This window comes from Pezoporus flaviventris, unplaced genomic scaffold (genome assembly GCF_033815535.1).
Source record: "Pezoporus flaviventris isolate CSIRO_AGI_PZ_B2104156 unplaced genomic scaffold, CSIRO_AGI_Pfla_v1 ptg000079l, whole genome shotgun sequence".
Lineage (NCBI taxonomy): Eukaryota > Metazoa > Chordata > Aves > Psittaciformes > Psittacidae > Pezoporus > Pezoporus flaviventris.
In genome coordinates, this window is record NW_026892627.1 from 2,328,720 (window position 1) to 2,350,265 (window position 21,546).

The following is a 21,546-nucleotide window of genomic DNA, read 5'->3' on the forward strand; positions in this document are numbered from 1 at the left end:
TAGATGCCTCAGAGTGTCTCAAATAGCACTAGATGACTATATTGGTGCAGCTTATTCAAGCTTCAGGGTCTCTATATGAATGGATATCTAAGCTCTCACAATCAGTGGAGATATGATCAATGGGGACTGTAGAGGGGTTTAAGCAGCCATATGCTGGTATCTCTGAGTCTCTCACTCATACCGGCATGGGGGACAGCAGCCTGGAATGATGTCATTGAAAGGGGCTCAGCTGCCATGGCACTTGCCACCAAAACAAAACATGTGGGCAATCACTCAGCTGGTTGTGGCAGACACACAGCAGCTGCTTATCTCCTGTCATGTGGTGGACCCCGTCAGGACACATGGAATGATCCAAGTGTAAGGAAATGCTATCTGAATTTGCTGGATTCAGCAAAGCCTTTTCCTGGGAGGTTTCTGGGGCCCAGAGTTCCATAAGCAGGAGCTTGCACATCCTTGACCTGGAATGAGAAGAAAATTTGACTTTGGAAGGAGCTACAAAACAGACTGACTGTGGTTCTGTGTTTGCATCCTTGCTGTCTGCCAGGGAGGTTATGGGAGCCCTGATCACTAATTTCCAGTTTACTTTATGTTACTTTTACTGTCCCTCATCTTCTGGCTTTTTTGAATCAGTGCTCGGTTTCCATGGACGAGATAGTAGGAAAATGTTCTGCTGTGTGCACTGCAGATGCTGGACGCTCAGGCCTGTTTCTTTATGCTGCTCCAAAACAGTCATACCACAACACATGTACTAGTTCCAAGTATACACATGTACTAGTTTCATGTAATAACAAAAATCTTGGATAAATGTTCCCAAGCAAACAACCCAACCTGTGACATGTGGAGGAAAAAATCAGAGCATTTATGTATGTGTGTATGAGTACGTAGGTTTTTGATGGGCACTGTTATCTTCCAGTGGATTTCTAGGGAAAATGTAATTTTCTCAGGAGCTAAGTTGAAGCAGCCACCCTATTTGGAGGGGGGACACAATGCACATCTAGATGTGTTTTGTGCCATGCTCCTTGCCTTCAGATGGAGAGTACATGCTCCAGCTTGTTTTATCTAGTGGTACAGATATTGCCACAGGGTCCTGGCTCAGACCTCAGGTTTTTCATAGAATCATAGAATAATAGAACGGTTTGGGTTGGAAGGGACCTTAAAGACCATCTTGTTCCAACCCCCTGCCACAGGTAGAGACACCTTCCACTAGACCAGGTTGCTGCAAGCCCTGTCCAACCTGGCCTTGAACACTGCCAGGGATGGGGCAGCCACAGCTTCTGTGGGCAACCTGTGCCAGGGCCTCACTTCCCTCACAGGGAAGAACTTCTTCCTCATGTCTCATCTAAATCTCCCCTCTGTCAGTTTAAAGCCATTCCCCCTTGTCCTGTCCCTGACTGCCATTGTCAAAAGCCCCTTTCCAGCTTTCTTGTCGGCCCCTTTAGGCACTGGAAGCTGCTCTAAGGTCCCCCTGGAGACTTCTCCAGGCTGAACAACACCAGCGCTCTCAACCTGCCTTCATAGGAGAGGTGCTTCAGCCCTCAGAGCATCTTCATGGTCCTCATATAGGCAGCATTGTGGCCAGCCTGGCATACCTGAGCTCAAAACGCAGTACGGGATTTTAAAATTGCTGCAGGCATTCACATGTGATGTGCACAGTTCACCTCAGGTTCCTCTTGCAGCCAATTCCACATTACCCGTATGCCTTCCCCTGTTTGTTGCTAAGCCTCAACTCAGAGCAAGAGGGAAGCAATCTGCTCTTCACCCTCACCTAGCACAGCTGATAGCACTGGACCAGAGATGCAGAACCTGCCCCATGCCAGGGCAGCCCAGGGGATGGAGGGGATTGCATAGTTGCCGGTGTGCAAGGTCATTTCGGCACCTCTGAGAGTGTGTGTATGTGGGCATGCAAACCACTTCTGGCCTGTAAATCATTGTCAGCATTCACACATACTAGGCCATAGTTCAGGGACTAACCAATGAAGCATCCACTCTCAAACAAGCCATCATACTTCTGATTTATGAGCAGTTGCAGCACAGCACTCCTAAGGTGGTTCTTCATGCAAGTTCAGAGGGGTATCAGGCTTTGGGGAGCTCAAGACATTTTCAGGTGGTCCTGTGGGTGAGAGAAGATGCAGCTTTGTCACATTCAGATGCTTCACACATGGAAAATGCTGGTTTCACTAACAAAGAACTAATAGAGCACACCTACATCATCTGTCTAGAGTAAGCCACTTGACCAGCTGACCACTTCATGACCATGCTACCATACTAGTGATTTGTGTGGGTTATGCATGGGCAAAGCATGGTACAACACAGTCCATCAGCTTATGCCATGGGTCTCCTTCAGGTTATCCCCTGAGAGATTTTGTGCTTCTGAAGTACAATGTTGATTGATAATGTGAGCTGGAGCCAGGCAAACAACAGTGTGGAAGGAAAACACAAAGATCATCAGGTCATCTTACACAAGCCTCTCTTAAACCCCTCCTTAGCCTTTTTATCAGCCCAGGTCTTCTCTTTCTTCCATTCCCACAATCTTCCTGCGTCCCACCTCCAGGCCAAGCAAGTGTCTCACATCTGCCTTCCCACAATGACTGTCCTCCCTTCCCACTCAAACAAATACCTCTTGAGATCCCTACCTGCCTGAATCATTCTATCTCTCTGCAATTAACATGAATTGCAGTCCTAATCCCATCCCAGTTAGAACAGGGTTGTAGCAGGGTTTCCATGCACCATGGTGATGGCAGGAAGGGGCTGACACGGGTATCTCCACAGGTCCATGCGATCCCACATTCAGGGAAGGATGCAGCAGTTAGGTTTCCTGCAGAGAGGAGTCTGTGTGCCCTTTGTTCCCTCCACTGCGGCATGTTAAAAAACCAAAAGGCATGTGCAACTTCCAAGTGCATGTTTCTGCTGGCCTTTGCTGTTGGGCAGATAAAAGTAATTCTCATCTATATTAACCACTCACTTTAAATCCTTAAAAATATGTGTGAGTTGGCAGGTTTGTTGGCACTTTTTATACAGGCTGGACCTAGTCCATCCTTCCTTCAGGTCCTGTCTTGAAGCAAAATCATTCTGAAATTTGTAAGGGCTCATGCAATTGCAAGTTGAAGCAAAGCCTGGGTCTGGCAGGCCAAGCTGGAAAGCACTGAAATAGTCTACAGCAGCAGATGCTTTTATAATGAATGAAAGTTTAGTTGCTGAAAGTGCCCTTGATGCTGAAAGTCGGTGCCCTTCTAGTTTTGGTCAGAAGCAAGAGTAGGAGCCTAGAGCCTGGGAAGAGGTTTTTAGGTGAACTATTTGAAGAAGATGAAGGACATGGGGACTGATAGAAGAGAAGAACTAGGATAATACAGTATTCATTATGATGCAAAGTTGGGGTATTTTCTCCCTGACAAGCCTAAGAATTTTCAGAGAGGGAGTGGGAATAGGTTTCTTCTTATTTTTGGCAGCAAGGAAGATTCTTATGCCCAGCAGTTGGAAGGGTTTATTTGAAACTTCACCTTTTCCCGTTCTGGAGGGGTGAATGTAGATTACTCCTCTAGGAAGGAAGGGTTTCCCTAGCTGGACACTTATGCAAATCTGTGGTGTGCAGATGTTCGCAGAGACTTATGGCATTGTTACACCTGGTCTAGCAGGTGCTTACAGTGTGTATGTAAGTGGTGTATGTCCTAGGCCATCATCTCCTGCTGAAGTTTCTTTTCTGATTGACACCAGTGCCATGCTCCTCCGTCTTGCTGTGATTTCTGAGAAACAACAGAGACACTGTAAGGCTGGAAACAAGAATACTTCCACAAGTGTAACTGTCAGTAGAGGTGCAAAAATAGAGGACTAGTACTCACCTGTGCTGCTGGGTCAAGGTCAGGTGACTCAGACATCCCTGGGTTAAAACTGAAGTTTGCTGACCTATTTGATGCTCGGGGGAGGTTATATGGTTTGGGGCCTTTTTAACTCTACAGGACATAAGTAATAATTTAAAAGTATAGATAATTAAACCCACACACAGAATGGTAGCTAGCAGGCCAAAGTAAGTCAGAGCACTACTCCCTTCCACTTGGCTGTTGCATCATGCTGAAGGGCAATTAATCAGCAGGAAAAGTCTGCTGTGGGCGCCTTTCTTTCTGCTTTTTACATGTTGAGGTTTTAATGCACAAGGCATCAAAAATGACCATTGAAACTGGAATAAAGAGGAGCTCCTATCTTACTCTCCAACTAGTGTTTTTTCTTTTTCCCTCCTTTTCTGGATGTGAGGAAACTGATCTTTTCTGCCATTCTGATGGATCTCCATCTGGGAATCCTGTGCTTCATTGGTGAGCATCTGACGTCTTCAAAGTGCCATGAGTCACTAAATTATTAATAGCTTGATTTTCTCTAGGCTCACAGAAGTCCCATATTGCCACATGTGAAAAGTCTGGGGATAGAGTGGGTGGGGAAAGTGTTCGGGAAAGCTCAGTGCTGTTCTCTTCTGGGGTCCCCTGTTTCAGCCAGCTAGGAAGGGCTTGCTTCTCCTCTGAGAAGCCAACACTGCCCCATGGTAATTTCTCCAGCCCTTACTGGGACAACCAGCACATTTTTATCATGGGGAAGAAGTGGAGCAATAGGAGACTTGTTCTTGCCTGTCTGCTGGTCTTTGGCAAAAAGGAAAGACAGAGCATTGACCTTCCTCCTGACAGCATTTCCCAACCACATACATAGAAAGCCTTCATCCCGTGGACAGAGGAACCACCTGCCTGTTAGTACTGGAAAAACCTGCTCTGGTGGACCTGAAGATAAGTGTGAAAATGGCCCCATCTATTGGCCACAGTGACCTTCAAACCATACTGAAATCGGACAAAATTGTTCATCTATCACTAGATAAGAACACTGTTTCCCACTTCTTCCATGATCTCTGTGGGCTTCTCAAAGCGTGGGCCCATCATCTGCTGGAATGAGCAGATGTACACCTCCAGCAGCTGCCGCTTAGCTGCTAGTGTAAAGATTAATAGCAACTAACCTAAAACAGTCCTTGCCCTTGCCAGGTTGAATACATTTATTTCAGGTACTTTTTCTCCTTAGAAAAGCAAGATTTTGAGATGAGAGAGTGAAATGCTACAGGAAGAAAAGGAAGAGGTGGCTTTTTTTTGTGCATTTACAATGAGGAATCCACTCTGTATGATCTGCACTAGTTATGTAGGAAAATATGTGAATACGTGGGACTCGGGCTTGACCAGGTGGGGATAAAGCTGTCCTTGTGTTCCTGAAAAATCAGCAACCTAGAGGATGCTCTGGAAGGAGCTTCTTGGGTGAAAGGATTTAACCCAAGCGGAGGAGCATAGGCAGCCGGGATGGGTAAGGATGCACCTGTCCCCATATGCGATTCCATGGAGGACCAGTGCCATCTACTGGGAAAGGAGACCTTTCGCAACCAGCAGGCAGCACACGATAGTGCTCAGGCCAATGCAGTAAGCTGGCCTTGGACAGGAAGGTCTCCAGAAGATGCACCAGCCTTGTTTGTATTACTATCACAGTTAGCCCTAGATTGCAGCTGCGTTTTGCCAGGGCGTGTGCAGATGTAGAATAAAAGATTGTCCCTGCCTGGAAGAGCTGGAAATTCACATCTTTTCCATGTCCGTGCAGTATTATGTGATAGTACAGTGATGTGCCAGCTCAGTTTTGGGCTTCTCAGTGCAATGGAGACCAATAACACAGACTCACTTCAACTTTCACCAGGAATGATTCAGGGACTAATTGAAATTTCGGTCCCATGTTGCTAATCTGTTGAAAGTGAGGCTGAATCTGGAGTCTGAGATCAGGCTTGGGACCATCCAGAAGTAAGCAATCTCATGGGAAGCTGTGGATGAATAGATGGGAAACAGATGCCTTCAATCACAGTCCTTCTAGCAGTGGGTTCCTCTTACACTTCAGAAGACAAAACTATTAATTTAATTGATTTAATCAATTGGTTTTTAACATTTTGCTGAGTGAAACTGTTGGAGGCACCTACGTGGCCTAGCTCTATCTTGAGCTAAAGGGACAATTATAGTAGCTGAAGAAGCAATAGGTGCATAACCCTCCAAATCACCCTCTCCATGGATGGGATAGCTTTTGCTGAGGCTGTGAGCACCTAGCTGAAGACCCCAGAGACAATATCTATCAAGACAGTATCCCATCTGCTCAAGAAATGGCAAACCAATGGAGGATTAAATGCCATCTCTAAGTTCAACCCCATATTACCTTCATGAGTGCCTACACACAGGCTTAGGGTCTTTGAGGCTAAATGGACATCTTTCTCACATTCCGTTGCAATTGCCCCTCAGAAAGCCAGAAAACGTTTCTAGAGCTGTGAGCTGTTCCATGGTCACTAGATGGCAGTGGCTGTTTACATTTGGCAGCACTTGACAGCTGAGTGCCAGCTAAGGGTGGAAAGAAATCGGTGTCACTTGGAGCAAAGATTCTCAGCAAGGATGCTGACTGGTAGCCCACCAGGACAAGCTACCTAGTGAAACAGAGAAGCTCTTTCTTCAGTGGTTAAAAGCAATTTTGGATCACTGTATTGCAGCAGGTCAGAACTGGTCCTTCCCCACCTCTGGTCATGGGTACCACCAGTAGCAGCAACAACTACTTAGTATTGTAATGTGGATGGATGCATCAACACAGGACATAGGGATCCTGCCAGGTATCTAGATAAGTAGCTCCAGGGGCTCTGGCAGCGAATGAAATGGAATGGTCTGAGTTTGTTCGGCCTCACTGAAATCACATCTCTGAACAATCTTACTTCCTTGGGACACATGAGTTCACATCCCCTTCCCACAGGGCTAACTTCTTGGCTGGCCTCCCACCAGTGTAGGAGTTGCATGCAAAGCCATGGAGTTCAGCATGGCTAGTGCAACCCAAAATGTGTGGGAATCCCTCAAGAGTTGTCTTACACTTACAGCAAGGGATGTAGTAGAGTATTTTCCTGGCGAACCCTATTTTGATCTCTATATCCAACATTTGTAGAATATTCAGGACATGTTTGTGGCCAATAGCTTGGGAACCACGAGAAGGTTTCAGTGTTGCTCTGGACACTATATGAGAGATGATCCCACACCTCTGAAGCCTACCAAAGTACGAATTTGTTCTGCCATACATTGTTCATCAGTGGAACTCACTGCTGCAAGATATCAAGACAAGACAACTGACAATAATTTATTTCAGTATAAAAAATTATCCTCTTTTATCCTAATTACAAAAGCATTAGAGGTATAACAGCAAATGGGGTGGTGGTGGGAAAAACTTTTCAACAAACTGAGAAACATTCTCAAACCAGGGCAGAAAGCAAGCCATTGCAGCTCTGTGTGAGTGGTCCCCCACAACATCATTCCCTAGGAGAGCACTTAATTGGGCATTTTGTGGACAGCTATTAGATGAGGTAGACAACTATCCCGATCAGTTATGGTTGGCTCAATGGTTACATTCTCACCACATGTATTTATCTCCCGAGGTAGAAAAGCCTCAGGTGATGTAAGGAAACCTTTGAGAATCTGGGCCTCAGGACATGGAGGAAGCTACCTCTCCTAGGTTAACCACTATTCTGACATCTTCAAAGAGCTGGGTCTGAGATGCTGAAGTCACATCCAAATACAATGCTTTGCTTTTCTGATGGAACATCAGTGGAGCCTAGGCATGTCCTCTCCTGAGTTTGTCCTGATCTTGGCGTCTGGCACAGGTCTTCTAAGCTCTACAAAAGGCCAGGTTCCTCTGTGACCTCAAGTGGGCATCCCAGTGTCTCTGACAGTGCAAGGGGCTGGAAAAAGAGAAGATGGTGTCCACTGTGTTTTTTAAGCACCCTGGGGAAAGGGAAAGGAGGTGAAGGAAGGAAGGTCACTGCCCTCTCCTCTGTAAGGGCAGCACAGAAGCATTGCAAGCCCATGATGGTGTCCAATGCCCCACAGATAACCTTGGGAAAGGAAAATATTTCCTAAAAAAAAGTCTCTTTGTGACAGTTATGGAACATACATCCCATTTTTCTTTTTTTCTTGAAAAACTTGAGATGGAGACCTAACTGGTGGTACATGTTGAATGGGCATAGGACAGTGGGTGCTCATCTGTGATGTGGATTTTTTATTTTGAATGTAATATTTATTAATAATCTACAATTTTCCTTTTTACTCAGTGAATGCTCATGTGCCAGTGTGGTGAGTGGGGAGAGAAAGAGAAAATTACTTGCAATCTCACCTCCATTTACTCTGTATCTGTGATCAAATGCCATCACATTGTGGACCACAAAACAGGCTCATAAATGCTAGAAACCAGATCCAGTGTCTTGTGGCAGTGAGCTCGTCAGTTTAATCATTAGCTACGTATATAAAAGCGTTTGTTTTTACTGGTTTTAATTTTGTTGCTTCTAATCCCATCGGGCTGGTATCATGAGTCAGAACAAATTATAGCTTCTTGACTTATTTCTATCCTGTTCATTATGTTGTCCACCTCTTATTCACTGCCTCTCAGCAATGAAAGCCTCATATTCTTAATCTGCTCCAATTCTCTCTTTCTCTCTCTTTTTTTTTAATTTTCTATTTTGACAGAGGGCAACTGTTTTTTATTTATAGTTTTCATATTTAGACAAACACATGAGATATTCCCAGCATTGTTCCCACTGCCTTCCTAAATACATTCCAACTCCCTTTCTTTCTCTTTTTTTAAGATCATTCCTGAGCAGGGAGCTGTCCATCAAGGACAAGAGCTCTTTTTGGAATGGTGGCAGTCTGTCGAGAAGCCCTGCTTAGTGATCACTTATCTATGTTCTTCAAAGGCAACATCACCTGCCACCTCTGCTGGATGTTATCAGCTAGTCTCACCCAATGCTTAGAAAACCCCTATTAGCCTAAACCATCGCTAGATTATGTCCATAAACTACCTTTTAATCAGTATGTTTGATTTGATGGTTCCTTCTTCCTCCACCTCTTTAGCCAACATTTTCCCTCTTGTTCACATGCATTTATTTTTCCTTTTCCCTGTTTTTCCCATCTCTTCATCTTTCCATCTCCCTCAGGAGAATTCAACATTTTCTTTCTGGCTTTGCTATTTTTTTCTTCTGGATAACTGCTGTTTTTTCCGTGAGCCGTGCTCCCCCTGGACACTCACAAATCTGTCCCCTATTTCATAGTCCATGGTGCCTCAGTAACCTTTAGTCTAAAGGAGGTGACAAGCCCTCCCTGTTTTACATTCAAGATGATGCAGAAAGCTTGAAAATGCTTGAGAAGCCTTTTTTACCCATTGTTGGATGTTGTCCATTATCCCATGGAGTTGTATCTATTTAGAGATGTCACCAGTGTTTAACTTCAGTGACTGGGTCTGTTTCATCTTGATGTCCAGGGTGGACAACAGCATTGAGAAGGGTTACCAGATAAACCCTAAAACACTGAGTTTAGAGTAGGATCAAATAATGTGCTATACTGTTTGATGGTGCAAAGCTCATGAGAGTATATTTCCTACAATCATCCAAGGCAACACTACATTTCCCAACACACACAGGTCCAAGAGAATTCTCTTTACCTGCAAATCCTATACTGGAATAGGAGAAAGGTTTTAACCTTCCCTTGTCATATACCCTCCCTTGAAAAAGCTCCAAGCCCCTTTCTTCATCTGTAACCTTACACTGGGAAATACCCTTGGAAGATTTAAGCAAGGTCACTGGGTTGAAATTGGGTTGAAAACTTCCTTCTGTCACCTTCTGTGCAGGAAGTGTCAGGCAGACTTTAGATGGGCATGTGTGGCAAAAAGGCAGTTTGGACAACATTGCTTTCTGTCCTGTCCCACCAGAAGTTCCTCCACACCTTCTCTTAGCTGGCCACACCGAGCTGCTGGGGATATGCTCCAATTGCCCATAGCGCCCAGCTCTTCAAAAGAACTTCAAGGACAGGTTGACCAGCTGACTGGCAAATACCAGCTGTAAGTAAGGTACAACATGCTGAAACTCCAAGATCAAGAGCAACAACTTTGAGAGCCAATAAATCAGCATTGTGATGGGCGACTATTAATCCAAAATAGCCTATGACCACCAGGTCCAGAGCTGCCTCCTTCCAGTTTATGGGGTTGCTGAGGTTGCAGGAGTAGGAGCTGCAGTCCAACTTCTCTAAAGGACAGCGTGAAAGGCATCTGCTTCACAGGTGTTCACCATCAGCATCCACAGCCTCAGCATGGGGACCACCACCCGCAAAGATGCTCCTTCCACACCCACTGCTGCAGCTACCTGGACTTTCAGTTGGGGACATGTTCCAATTGCCCATAGCGCCCAGCTCGTCAAAAGAGCTTCAAGGAGAGGTTAGAATTGCAAAGAAATGATGGGAACTACATGAAAATAGCATCTTCTTTAAAAATGAAAACATTTCCAAAAAATTTAATTCCTTATGACCAGTCTTGCCTACCCTACCTGAATATACCTGCTACTTTCTCCATTTCATGTACTACTTCCCCAAATGTCAGTATTGTCAGATTATGTTACCAAATATCTCAATGTTTGATTGGTATTTTTTTCTTTTCAACACAACAACTTCTGGAGTCACGTTGTTTTGTGCAAATATCCATCAAGTTTCATGGTGTGCAAAATATTTCAGAAAACATCTTCTACACCTATTTAAAAAGTTCACAAACTAGAAAGTAACTCATGACTCCAAATGTATTTCACTCCTTAAAACCTTACAAGTTCTGGGAGAAGGAAACAGAAGCAGAAAGAGCTGACTCTTGGTGCCTGGAGTGCCAATAGTTTGTTGTTCAATGTCTTTTGAATTTGCAGGTTCAGACTTGTGCAGCTTTAGCTCTGAGGAGTCCACTGAAGGACAGGGAAAGTGAGGAGAGGATGAAGAATTATCTCAAGAGAGGACTCAGCAGCCATGAACTACCTGCAGGGCTTTCCCAGCAAGTGGCTGAAGTGTCACTCTCTAGTGCAGGCAATATTGCCATTGTGGCCAGGGATGGGAGTAGATGGGGAAATGCAGGGTTGGGAAATGATGCACCACATCCTTCCAGGAGAGCTAGGACTTTTGAGCTGACCCAAATATCCCCAATGTTGTGCATTCTCTACCTCCCTTGGGGCTGGGGTCACAAGGTACCTCTCCTGTCCAGTCCACTAGTTCGTGGGAAGTCCTGCCTGAAGCCAATAAGTCAGGGTCATGAGGAACTAACTGATCAGAGCTCAACAAATGCCTAAAAAGATAAACAATCTGTGTAGTAGGTCCCATTCCAGGCTCCAGGGTTTAAGACTTTACCTTAGGAGGCAAAGACATTTTCCAGACACTGAACCAGCTCATCCCTGGTGTGACACCAGCAGGGCATTGGCATACAGATGACCCAGTGCCCTGTGAAGACCTAAGCACTTCTTCTACCTGATATGGTTGAAGAGAAAGAGTATAAACCTTTTTTTTTTTTTTTGGGGGGGGGCAGGGGAAATATATTAAAAGAATACTGCACCACTGCAAATGGGGCCAAGCCCTGCAGATTTTACTCCCTTCTTACTCCACAGAGCCAACGGGATTTCTGGGTAGGATCGAAGCCAAGTAAGGCTGTTAGGAGGCAAGGTTCTTTAAGCCCTCTGATTTCCTTGCCATTCCCATGAAAAAAAACAAACTCCAGCAGAGTGAAGCTCTGCTCTCTTGCAGAATCCAGCCAAATACAACCCACATTAAGGGAGTTGCTCTGCATTCATATTGAAAAGCGTGTGCTTGCCAACCTTATGTGCCTTAAACTTCTTGTTTCAAGCTCCTGAGCACTGGCCTGGGGAAAGGATTGTGTTGAGGAATATGTTCATACAGTGCCTGGCACGGGGGGGTTCTGGCTCATGACTGGGATTTGTAAGCAGCTCCTGCAAGACTTGTAAAGCTCTGTAATGCATTTGAAGTCTGGTTTCCTTGGGGAACTTCATTTAGCTGATTATGGTGTGTGTCTCTATCCACTCGTTTCCTCCCCTCCAACTTCTGAACCCCTCGGCCAATCCCAGCCCAATTTGGCAGAAAGATAAAGGTTTCAGAGAGATTAGGTTGTATGAAAATAAGTGTACAGGTAGGGAAGAAAAACCTTATTACTGCAGTTCCCTCCTTTCCCCCTGGGAGAAAAGGGCTGCTATGTGAGCTCAACCTTTATTAAGCAACAAGGAGCCCACATAGGAAGGGGGAAGGTACACAAAGCATCATTAACACCATTTCCCACTGAACTACTTGCTACTTAAGCCACTTCGCCTCATGCCCAGGGCTTGGAAACAACCATTTAAAGCAGTGTGAAGAATGGGAAGATCTGAACTTAATTTTGGTCCTGCAAACACAAGGTTGTGAGCAAACCAAAGTGATGCAACCCTTGTTTTTGCTCCCATGCATTACCATGCTTCAGATCCCCTGGCAGAAATTCCTCCCTTGGGTGTCTTTTGGGTCCATACAGCTGCCAACATACATCAATCAGCCCCTCTGGGAGCACAGCCCCTCCTCAAAGCATCCTGTGGACTTTGCAGGCCCATGAGCCAATCTTCACCATTGCTTACACTGAAGCAAAAGAGACTCATGTGCCTGACTCGTGGTATTTTATCCCATTTTAACACATAGACTTGGGTGCTGGGCAAGAAACCATCTGCAGGTGTCACTCCTGCACATGAAGTAAAAGCACCAGAAAGTCCGGGGCAGGTGGCCACCCGGCAACTACATTAAGACATCATAACTTTGACCAATTTGTAAGCAGGCTGAAAGAACATGCACCCTTCCTGGAAGGGGTAAAAGTGTCTCTTTAAACCCTGGGGATATGACCTCTTGTCCTCCCTGTTTATAAGAGGGAGGGGAAGGAGAAAAAAAAAAGCCAAGACCAAAAAAAAAAAGAAGCGGAGAAAAGGGGAGAAAGTCAGACTTGTCAAAACCTCCCCCCCACCATCAGCTTTTGTGATGAAAATGAAAATGGTAAGGGACACTCTCCAGTGCCTGGTTTTCTCTCTTTGTCATTCAGGCTTTGCAAGGGAGAGCTTCTTTCTGTTTATTTATCAACTTGGATCCCTTGTCAACACCTCACTTGACTGAGGTTTTAGCACCTTAGTGGGGTTTGGGGTAGGGGTGGTTTGGAGGGTAACGCTTTTTCTTTTTAACTCTCACAGCCAAATCTCTATTCTTTTTCCTTCCTCACATCCAGTTTAAGAGTCTCCTATGGCAAAACCTCAGACAATCCCCCATCCATCCCTGTCCAGCTCTTGACAGTGAGAATGGTTTTAGGTGTGCATAAGAGATACTGTTGCTTATTTCATTATTTTCCACCACACATGGCCCAGCTCATCAGCTCCCCCATGTTCCCCTCTTTGCATATCATGCGGGGCTGATACCCAGTGCAACGCACCATAACTTGCCATTGTGGTATTTCATATTAAGCTGTTTTGAAACAAACTTAATACCAAATTACAAAGTAATCTAAAAAAAAACAAAACAAAAAAAAACAAACAAACAAACAAAAAAAACCACACAGAACAAAAAAAAAAACCTTTAGTTTTTGCACTTTTAAAACACATTTTAAAAGGTTTTGGAGACCTTGTCCAGGGTGCTATTGCAATGCTGGACAGGAACAAAAGTGCCAGTCGAGCAGATGCTTCTATGCTTTCAAATTGTACCCTAGATTACTAGTTACTGGTTTTAATGTATCTTAATTATCTTGCCCTGCGACTGAAGAGAAGACACTCCAGTCTGGGTAGTTTTTCAGACTGGTGTTTGTCAGCAGCACAGAGTAATCCCTGTTTAAAATGCATATGGATTCGTAAGCGCAAGACTGAAGCCCAACATTCATCTCAAGCGATAGTATCACTCAGGTTTCAAAGAGGGGTGTTATGAGTGAATTCACAAAGGGATGAAATTCTGGTTTCAATTTCAATTTTTTCCTTTTGTTTGCACCTGCAGCAGGAGTGTGGCTAGCCCTTTGAAAACGGGTTATTTGAATTATGTGTTAGAATGGGATTAGAAAATTTCAACATCAGTGCATCAATGTTGAAATAAATGTTTCTGTTATTGATCTTGTTGTCTCACAAACAGTTGGTTTTCCTCCCTATTTTTTTTTCCTCAATTCAATGTATATCCCTAAAAAAAGCCTCCCGTTTTTATAAAGAGAGATTGGATGAAGCAGAGTAAATAAATTACAGTTTTAAAGCCAGTCCTTATTATGAGTGTGAATTTGGAAGGAATCTTTGCAAAAGCCGTGTTCTGCTCCTGTGGCTTCCTTCTAAGACCAGCAATATTACATTTGTAGTGCTCTCACTGCGGTACTGACTATTAATGCTGCGAATCACCTTTCTTGAATTTAGCTTTTTGACTGGGGCCTATAGGTGAAGGTAGCTGTCTAGGCAGCAATTAGTGAAAGGCAGAAAACAAGAACACCCAAAGGACATTTCATTCCATCCACCAAAGGCACTTCACTTCCACAAGCTCCCTTTAGATGTGTACCATTAACAAATTTTCATCACCCTTTTAGATGCTAAGACTTGACAAGATAGATGTCTCAGAAAGGGATGCAGGATTTGCCCCCAGGAGCCAAAATATAGTACCCTAAAATGTTTCTCTTAAAGAACACAGGTGATTGTTATTACTTGATTGGAAAGATTTCATTGTGCTCAGTTACTAACACCTAAGCCTACACTACCCTATTTGTGGTAGCAGGGTTGGGCCACTAGCCATTATCAGCTTCCACTGCTGATTAATAGGTTTTTAGCTGATTCTGGCCTAGAGAAATTTCACAAAAGCAAACACACATGCAAGGCTCAGGTTATCTATACATTTACTGAATTAAAGTCCGTCCTTAGGGGAAAGCTAACACTGATTAGATTCTTCAGTTCCTATTTTCTGTTATTTCCTCTATGAATCTGGAGTTCTCGATGTGTCAGAAAAGCAGAAGCTCCTTAGGTACTCAGAGACTTACTTTTGCCTTCAGATGGTCAGTTTGCCTTCAAAATAAATAGGGTTTCCTGAAATCCTAACCCGTGAGGAAGATCCCAACTTATCCCTCACAACACTCATTTGTGAGATGTTGTCTCCAAAAAGCAAAAAGTGACTTTGTCACAACCCTGAGTGGCTGTGATAGGCTCTGTGGAAGAGGGTTGAAGGTGACCAACTTGGGTTTAGGAGAAAGGGACAATAAAAGGAAATGTTTATCTGAACACAGACATGGCACTGTCTCCTTGGCTGCTACTGCTGCCTAATAAAACTGAATATGCATGTCCTGTTCCCCTCTTTTGTCACTCATTAGGGGAGGTTTGGGTGATGACCATAATATTTCTCATTCCCAGCATCACTCTCAGAAGATATTTTACCTGCGTACCAACTCTACACCTGACCAGGAGGCCAGGGCTAGGGATGCTGGTGTCCCCACCTACCCTGTGCTGTACAGTGTGGAGGTGACAAGGAAATAACTTCATGGTGACACTGTCCCAGAGCACTGATCTCTCCTGAGCATGCATGGAGGAGGCAAGGAAAGAGATAGCACCCACAATTCATCCTTCTACCTTCCAAGGCAAGACCCAACCATCCTTCTGCCCACCAAGCCTCTCTGATATCCCTGTGTCTCCACCACAGACACAGAGATAAGTGCCTTCTCCATCTTGAGCTCTGCCAACTGTTGTATGGTGGTGAAAGGAAACAAGAACCCTGGTGCTGCAGATCCCTGTGGACTGGCTGCATATTTGGTCTTTGCTTTATTTCTCCCCAGGTTTGTTCTCCGGCTGTACCACTAGGTGGGCCAGAGCTACACCAATGAGAGTCCTTCTGCAGAAGACGAGCAAGGCAGGTGCCCGCTTGATGCCTGATGGGCAGGGCAGAGCTGGCTGAGGGACAGGAGATGGAGGGAAGGGGCAGGGAAGGGTGTCAAAGAGCCTCCAAGTTTCACCCTGAGTCTTGCTGTCATTCAAACCCTATCAAGAAAGGTGTCCTGTCCTAAAGAAGTGATCATCTCAGGGAGAGCAACCCAGTTGGGTTATGACATATGCTAGTGAAGCTGCTTGCACAAAGTCACATCATGGACTGGTGGCAAAGACAAGAGCAGAGCCAACACCACCAGTTCAAGGTCTGGCCTTATCACCTACTGCCTTTCTAAAGCATCTTATTGGCAGCCAGGACATACTCTTCAGAGCCTGTGATCAAGAAACACAGTCAGCACAAGTGACTGCAGGTAATAACTGGAGGCACACACAACATGAGAGAGGAACCCTCCCCAAAAATAACATTTTTTTTCACCCAAGATAAGGTGACAAAAGATCCTGTATATGAAAGTCCAAAGGAAAGCATCATCACCCGCGACAGATCTGCTCCACTCCACAAAAGGTCTGGGATATTCTAGTGCAGCTCTTTGGACGCTCTGTCTCCATTAAACTGAAAGCCGTGCCACGCAATCTTTCCTGTCATCCTTGTGACAGTACTGGATTTTATGCTTTCAGCCATCATCCATTTATCTTATGAGCACTGTGATCAGAGGATAACACCTTTATATAGAAATGTTTTGAAGGGAATCCAGAAGCAGCTAAAATCCTAGTCTGTCATTGTCTGGAATAACATAGGCAGAACACAGCCATAGCCAAAGGCAGTTTAAACAGTGTCAAATAAATGCTGTTCCCTTGCAGTTGAGGACATCTCCTTGCAGCATAAAGAGCTGAGAAACCCACCCCAAATGTGCTCCTGATTAGTTTATTGCTATCAGTGCCCCTTTAGATCCCAGAGAAGAGACAATGGCCTGTAGGCCTTTCACCTAACTTCAACCATCTGAAGATTACGCACCAAGTCTAAACTAGGTCCCAAAGAGAAATGCAACTCCCTAAGCAATTTACCCCACCTTCCACGGGCCAGTATCGACAGTGGGATGTATTGCTCGGGTTTCCACTGCACCACTGACCACAAAGGCAGCCAATTAAGTGAGTAAATTTGGACAGCTGTAGTCAGGCAAAGTGAAATATGCCATTGGTATATTTGGTATATTTAAAAGAACAAAAACCCCCCATTTTCAACTTTGGACCAACTTGCACTTCTTGGCAGCAGTGATCTTTCTATGGTTAAAAAAATTGGTCACAGAGACCTGTCTTGAAGGAGGGACATGAATTTAGCAGCAAAACCCATCTTTTCACCAGTTCTGCCACTGCATCACATCATTAGCCATCCACTACACATCTTCGGCTTTGCTCTCTGCGTCTGATGAGATCCATATTAACCTACCTGGTTGCTATTTATAGTGCTGGTCAAGATGTTTGGATGACACGGACAACATGGATCTTGGTCTTTGAGTACCTTAAAAGGCACAGAGGCAAAATGAAAGAGGGAAGCAGAATGACATGCCAAGGCAGGTGGCAAAGCCAGGCCTCCAGCAACCAAGTGCCCAGGTATCTAGGACCCCAGCATTCACATTTTTATATAAATATGATAGATGAGGTTTAGTGCTTGCAGCATGTTTTGATATCTGGGTCTCCAGATATCTGTAGCAATGCCTACATGCTATTGGGGTTCCTCACCAGGGTTGGCTTTAGGGAGGGTGGGCTACAAAGTTGCCTGGTGGGGATTTACTGGTGCTCCCATTATCACAACGTGCCACAGTGGGGGCTTCTTGGAGGAAGGAAGGATTCTTTGAAGGAAAAATTGGCTGTAGCTTTCTCAAGCTGCCATGGTGGCTGCACGCAGCCATGGTGGCTGTACACAGCCATGGTGACCACTGTGTTCAGAGAGAGTTGTGTGGGACAAGCAGTGAGCAAATTACGAATGGGGAAGATTAACCATCTTCTAACACAGACTAGTCCTGGTTGTAATTTTCAAAAGCAGATAATGACTCAGATGTCAGTAGTGGGAATTGAAATATTAAAAAGAGAAGTACAGAATGCACTTCTGTCCTCCACCAAAAATAAGTAAAACCTTCTGCAAAACCTTCTGCCTAGCAAGGAGCCTTCCCTGGCTCTGTTTGCTCTCAGTGAGGATGATCTTCCCATTCTGCATCAACAATGAATTTTCTCCATGCAGGGCAGAGGGGGAAGGTGAGCAAGAGAAGTGACATGTGGAGTATTTGGGAAGCGCGACTGGCTGCATTGCACTGCTCTGCTTTGCTTCCTGTCTGCCTGGATCCCTCCAGACCTCCTCCCCTTGTCCCTGATCTCTTTACATAGACTTCTCTGGGTTGTAGCAATGCTGGATATGCCTTTTTTGAACATGGGTGGGCATAGCTGTTCCCTGCTGTGACTTAACCACACTACAAAGCAGTCATGTTTCTAAATCCAACTCTATTTACACACTCAAGTGGGCCCTGAAGATGCCAGCTGGGCCATACCCATGAGTAAGCAAGACAAGACCAGTCTGCAATGCCTTCATAAGGCATTCCATGATACTAAGACCTGCCCCCTGTCCTCCCACCCCCTTTTCCCCATGCCAACTTGATAACTGAGTTAACATACCTACTTCTGCAGCAGGCTTATGGGAGCTGAGGAATTGGTCTTACAACTGTGAGCATAGTCAATAATTTAACCTCCCTTTTGACAAGTCAGGGTGATGGACCTTCACATCCTGGGGAAGCCACAAGCCAAGCCCTGGTGCTTATTTTGATGGTGTGAGGATGGGCACTGTGGAAAATCTGTACAGAGCAAGTTGCAGCTCCACTAGAACTGAGCCTTGCTGTCTACCACTGAGGATTCACAACCCTGTCACCTGGACTTCCCTCAGAATTTCTCCCTGGGCATCAAAGCAACACCAAAAGCAAAGAAGCCAAAGCATCACCTCAATGAGGACCAGATCTTTCTCATTGCAAAGCATGTGTCTGAATGCATGTCCAAATATTTGGGAGAGGGACAGAAACCAATGGACCAGCATGGATGAGCTTAGGGAGCTTCTGACATCAGGCCCTAAAATCAATTGCTGGGAGAGGACCCTGCAGATCTGGGCAGCCAAATGCCAGCAGTTCCACATCCATAAGGCTTGTGGCAGCCTTTTTACTGACTCTAATGGACTGCAAAATCTCACCCTTTAAGTTCAAAGATAACATTGGTAATAGATAACTAATCTACAGTAGTGTTTCTAGGGATGGGAATGGCTATTATATACCCGACTACCTTTTTATCAGTATAATTAAAAGCAGTTGGCTTCAGAGTAAGTAGCAGTGCTGCCTGCCAAAGAAATCAATACTATCCTGCTTGTGTGTGTGTGCCTATGACAAAGTGGATTATCTCCATCTTCCCCAAATAGCAGCTGCAAAGTAAAGAGGAAAAGGGAGAGTGGCTGAATTTGTACCTTCAGGTAAAGTTGCCTGGTGCTTCCTGAAGGGAGGGGCAGAGGCTTTGGGGGATGTTTAAATTTCTCCCCAGGAACAAAAGGAGGGGAGATTAGCTGGACCACTGGAAGGGATGTGTGTCCTGCCCCTTCCTCCTCCATCCCCAGTTTACCAAGACCCCCATGGCCGGGCAGGCGCTGGTGTCTCTGAGGGTCCCTGTATGTGTGTGTGTATGTGTGTGTGTGTTCCTGTCTGCAGTGTGAGCAATTTCACTTGAAAAGACAGAGAAATCCCCTCCTTTGAAAGTTGCAGTGTTTAGTTCTTTCCAGTAATGCTATAATTGGATGGGATTTTCTCTAATACGGAGGGAAAGTCCTTAAGATGATTTTTCACACACCACCACCCTCCTCCTTCTCCTTGTCCTACCTTGTGCAATAAAACTCTCTTCTCCCTCTCCAGCCTCTTTGGCTCCTCTGGGGTGAGGGGAGCTGCTGAAGGAGGTGGGGAGGATGGATTTAATACACTCAGCATAATTGCAGTACCGACACCATGGGGATTTGCTGGGAGAGCCAGAGAGAGCATCCGTTCCTCTGGAAGCAAGCGAGAAGCCGCTCAGATCAACTCAAGCTTGGCTACACAGAGTGATTAGATCTCGGAGCACTTGCCAGTGTTCACATTTGCAATCACTTGTCATCCAACCCTAAAGAAAATAATCAGGGCCCGACCCCTGCCAAATTCCCAATGATTTAAATATCCCCGAATGAACTGCATTTCTAGTATAATTTCACTAGAATGAGTATATCTCTCCATCTAGATAAACACAAACATATCTTTTTATATATGCATATAAAGCAGTGTGTGTGTAAATAGAAATATTCCCTACTAAGGGAAAATATATATGCAATTCTTAATGAGAAAGAAAATGCATTTTGATATGAGCTCATGAAAGGTTGCAAGCCTTTCTCCAAAAAGTCATGAAAAATTGTACCTCTCTTTGTTTTGTGTGAGCCACAGAAATTTTCTGATTCACAGATAAAATAAAATAAAGTCAAATAAATAAGTAAAATCTCAACAAGTTCTCTCTCTCCCCTAAAAAAAATGAATTTAAAAATCAACAAAAAACAGCAAAAAAAAGCCAACAGGCAGCCGCCATAACAATATGAAGAGAATCATCGTTGTTATTCCACAGAGAAAATATCTCGTAGCTCAACCAGTGCCTCCATCCCCTCATTTCTGCCTCTCAAGCCCCCTTTCAAATGACCCAGGGTAAGGGGAAAGCTTGTCATCTGGGTGACACTTGCCCACAGATCCATCAAGCTTTAAACAATATGTTCCAGAGGAGCAGCAAATCTAACCACATACCCAGTCTCCAGGAGCTACATCTTTATAATAATACTGACCATGATTTTTTTTTTAATTATTTTTTATTTCCACCCCACCGAAAACCTGCAAATGTTTGGAACAGCGCGATCCACCTCCACCCCAGCTCACCCCCCACCACTGCCACTGAAAAGAGAGAAATTGGTTACAATAGGTAGAGAAAGAAATTAAAAAAGAGATCAATTACTAGTGCCCGGTGGGGTGGATCTGGTGGATGAAGTCGTTTGCAGCAGTGCCTTCGCAAAGTCCAGGGCTGGGGCTCCTGTAAATTGTGATGATCTGGACGAGCCTTACTGAGATTTGCACGGAAGAAGTTGATTTCATAGCAGATGCCTTCAGTGGAGCTCTTGGATATGTGGCTGGTTGGACTGGTGGGGAAGGGGGGTGGGTGTCGGAGGTGTGTGTGCCTGTGTGCGCGCGTGCATGGCTGGGTGAAAATCTTCCTTTTTTAATGAAAAAAGGAGGAAAAAAAAAAGAAGAGAGATAACCAACAGATAGTTTCTGGAAAGTTAGTTCAAATGCGTCCTGACCGTCACCGTGAGGAAACAGGGGTATGAGAAGACAGAATGGCAAGAAAGAGCAAACCGAGTAAATAATAAGTAAAAAAGAAAAAAAAAAAAAAAGAAAAAAAAAAGGAAGGGGAAAAAAATCACACTTTTTTTTTTCTTTTTTTTTTCTTTCTTTTTTTTTTTTTTTTTTTTTTTTGCATTTTAGTAGCTTCGACCCAGGGAGTGAAATCCGGGCAGGTTGTTATAGCTACCCAAATCCACAGGGGTCCCCCCTGTCTATTTAAACCCCCTAAATCTTCCTTCCCCTTTTTAAAACTACATTTTATCCCTTGGCTTGTGGGCCAACGTGCCCCCTAATGAGTATTAAAACACTATCTCCTTGCAATTAGCTCATTCCTGACTTCACGCTCCTGATTGACAGAACAAGCCAAAGCATCAGAATTCTCCCTTTGGCAATAAGTGCTGATTG